At 39.7% G+C, this 3,979-nt stretch overlaps 1 pseudogene; it reads right to left on the reverse strand.

Moving 5' to 3' along the window:
• Positions 1-1,435: 1,435 nt before the first annotated feature.
• Positions 1,436-2,395, reverse strand: LOC136141775 (eukaryotic translation initiation factor 2 subunit 3 pseudogene; annotated as a pseudogene).
• Positions 2,396-3,979: the final 1,584 nt, after the last annotated feature.

Consider the following 3,979-nt stretch of genomic DNA (forward strand, 5'->3'; position numbering starts at 1 on the left):
CTCCATGTTGGGAGATGGAGAAACACGGTCCCTCTCCCTGGAATTCTGATGTCCCAGTTGGACGATGGGAAACGGTGCCTGGCACTTTTACAGGGCGTTGCTGCCCAAGATCTTCCCTTTGCAGGGAGAGGAGCTCTGGCTCCGCCTTGTCTCCATCTCCTTAGGTTGTGACCAAGTAGCCCCTAAAGACTGCAATTCTTTCTTTCGGAGTCATAAAGTACTTCAACGGACAATTTCATCTTTTTCAGTTTGCCGGCCTCATCTGCTCACTTTCAGGATTTCAGAACATATCTCTTTGGGTCATACAGTAAGTGTGGGGAGGAATAACCAACACCACTTTTTTTTTTTTTATAAAACAGATTTATTGAGGTATAATTTACCTACCATAAAGTTCACTGATTTTAGGTGTACAGTTTGATGAGTTTAGTAAATTTATACAATTGTGGGCTTCCCTGGTGGCGCAGTGGTTGGGAGTCTGCCTGCCGATGCAGGGGACGCGGGTTCGTGCCCCGGTCTGGGAAGATCCCGCATGCCGTGGAAAGGCTGGGCCCGTGAGCCATGGCCGCTGAGCGTGCGCGTCCGGAGCCTGTGCCCCGCAACGGGAGAGGCCACAGTGAGAGGCCCGCGTACCACAAAAAAAAAAAAAAAAAAATGTATACAGTCGTGCAACCATCACTACAATCCAGTTTTAGAACATTTGCATCACCCCAAAGTCTCCCTGTGCCCATTTAGAGCCAACTCCCTGCCTTAGTCTCAGGCAACCCACTGATCTACTTTCTGTTTCTAGAGATTTGTCCTCTTTAGAAATATCTTACAAATGGGATCATATAATATTTACTCTTTTATGTTGGCTTCTTTAACATATTTTTCGAGATCCATCCCTATTGTTGCAGATAACAGTAGTTTGTTCCTTTTTATTGCTGAATAGGATTTTACTAGATGGCCATACCACATTTTGTTTATCCATTCATCTATTGATGGAGAGTTGGGTCATTTCCACCTTTTAGCTATAGTGAATAATGCTGCTGTGAACATGGGTATAGAAATATCTCTTTGGGTCCCTGCTTTCACTTCCTTATTATTATTTTTTTTAATAAGAAGAAAAATTTTATTTCAAATAGGTTCAGTCGTATGTGTGCTACAGCAATGGCTGGTTGTAGCAGTTTCCTTTCAAACCTTCACTGATGTATAAATTAGACATTATTTGGGAATGATTAATTTCTGGTAAAATGTAGATTCAATCCAACATCATGCCAATTTTTACTTTTATTGTAGACCTTATTTTAGTACTAGAGGTTACATTTTCATCACAAAAAAATGATAATAATCTTACAGCTACTCCTAAGGTAATGAGCTGTCCTCACTGTTGCTTTGAAAATATACCCCTAGGTTGTTAAGAGAAATTACGACTTCATCCAAATCTGTTTTTAATTCTTCAGTCATCATCTACTGTTGGTTTCATTGTCAACTCCTCTTCTTATTTGACGCCAACCAGCTAAACGCCACTGTTTCTCAACTCTTCGGCTAAGGGCAATTTTTTCTCTTACTTCTGTGATTTTGCCCAAATCAGCCTTGACTGCACTAACTCTTCCTCCTGTCGACAGGGATCCTACGTCCACCATAAGCACTTCATTCTTAGACAGCTTTTGCTGCTTTCTTGTCTCCTTCAGTGCGTACACCTAGAAGCCGTCTAAGCAGGAAATAGGAAATTTCCAGTCTGTGAAGATCTCAGGTAAAGCTCCTACTGCACCAAGTACCTGCCCCACCATTCTGTCAGCCTGGCACAAAGTGGGGTTAATTTTTGTTCCAGCTCCAATAAGCCCTCCTGGAGTAGCATACTGAAGATCATTATGCCCTGCGAAAAGCAATACAATTTTGGAAAAGGTGGGTTTTCACATGAGTTTTCCTTCACTATTTTTGGAACAATACCAGGTCTGACTTCTATCTCCTGGCCCAACTTTAATACTCCTTTTAGAATACTACCACCGTCTACATCCCCCTTAAGGTCATCAACTTCCCAGCCAGGTTTGTTGACATCAAAGATCTAACAACAAGTTGGAGTTCTGAAGTAAAGTCTCTTGGGGGTACTGGAATTTTCTTTACTATGTACTCACAGACAACTTCAATATTGTATTTTAGCTGAGCAGAAATTAGAATAACAGGAGGTCCTTCTGCTACTGTACCTTGTACAATGCAAGGATCTGTTCATACTGTTCTTTAGCCTGGCTTTCTTTTACCAAATCAATTTTATTTTGTAGAATCAAAATATGCTTCAGTTTCATGATTTCTATAGCAGTCAGGTGTTCAGAAGCTGTGGCTGAGGACAGGACTCGTTTCCAGCTATCAACAGAAGAGCTGCATCCATCACTGTGGCACCATTCAGCGTAGTAGCCATCAAACTAACGTGGCCAGGACAGTCAACAAAGGAAACATGTCTGACTAATTTGAAGTTCCCTTTGGCCCCTGGAATGTCTGTAGGAAACTCATCGGGTGTACTACTTCCACGGGATCTATAACATTCTGGCTGAGGACAACTTGGGTCGTCAAGCTTATAAATCTTAGCATTAGCATAGCCAAGTATGGTTGTAATATTATTTTCTTGTTCATTTTTGAACCTGAGAGAGTGAACTCCAGAAATAGCTTTTACAACTGTAGATTTCCCGTGAGCTACATGACCAATTGTACCTATATTAATTGTGGCCTGTCTGCTTATAACTTCATGTGAAAGTGGCGTCAACTTGGTAACATCCAAAGTGGAGAGATCTTGCCAAGAAAGGCGTGGCTGCACTAACGTCACACCAGCCTCGCCCCACCGCCATCTTGCCTAGAGAACTCACTTCTTTTGAGTATATATCTAGAAGTGGAATTACTAGATCACATGGTAATTGTATTTAATTTTTTGAGGAATGCCATACCGTTTTTTAATAGCAGTTGTACCATTTTACATTCCCACCAGCAATGCACAAAGGCTCCAATTTCTCCATGTTCTTGCCAACACTTTTTTTTCCTGCTTTTTAAAGATTTATTTTATACAGGCCATCCTAATGGGTGTAAAGTGGTATCTCATTGTGGCTTTGATTTGCATTTCTCTAATGATTAGTGATATTGAGCATCTTTTCAAATGCTTATTGGCCATTTGTATATTTTCTTTGGAGAAGTGTCTATTCAAGTCCTTTGCCAATTTTTTAATTGGGGTGTTTGTGTTTTTGTTGTTGAGTTGTAGGAATTCTTCATATATTCTGAATATCAATCCTTTACCAGATATATGATTTCCAAATATTTTCTCCTATTCCATAGGTTTTTCTTTTCACTCTGTTGATAATGTTCTTTGATGCACAAAAATTTAACTTTTTGATGAAGTCCAACTTATCTATTTTTTCTTTTGCTGCCTGTGTTTTTGATGACATAGACAAGAACTCATTGCCAAATCCAGTGTCATGAATATTTCTCCCTACGTTTTCTTCTAAGAATTCTATAGTTTTAGTTCTTTCATTTAGGTCTTTCATCTATTTGAGTTAATTTTGGTATATTGTGTAAGGTAAAGAACTTCATTCTTTTTCATGTGGCTGTTTTCCCAGCAACATTTGCTGAAGACTGTTGAATGGTCTTGGCCTCTTTGTCAAGAGTCATTTGCGCACACACTAGGGTTTATTTCTGGGCTCTCTGTTCTATTCCGTTGGTCTATATGTCTGTTTTTATGCCAGTGCCACACTGTTTTGATTATCGTAGCTTTGTAGTATGTGTTGAAATCAGGATGTGTGAGACCTTCTCCAACTTCGTTATTCTTCTACAAGATTGTTTTGGCTTTTCAGGGTCCTCTAAGATTCTATATGAATATAGGATGATTTTTTTCTATTTCTGCAAAAACATTGTTGGGATTTTAATAGATTGCCCTGAATCTGTAGATGGCTTTGAGTAGTACTGACATCTTACCAATATTAAGTCTTCTAATCCATGAACAGGAGCATCTTTCCATTTC

The sequence above is a fragment of the Phocoena phocoena genome, chromosome 21 (genome assembly GCF_963924675.1).
Source record: "Phocoena phocoena chromosome 21, mPhoPho1.1, whole genome shotgun sequence".
NCBI lineage: Eukaryota > Metazoa > Chordata > Mammalia > Artiodactyla > Phocoenidae > Phocoena > Phocoena phocoena.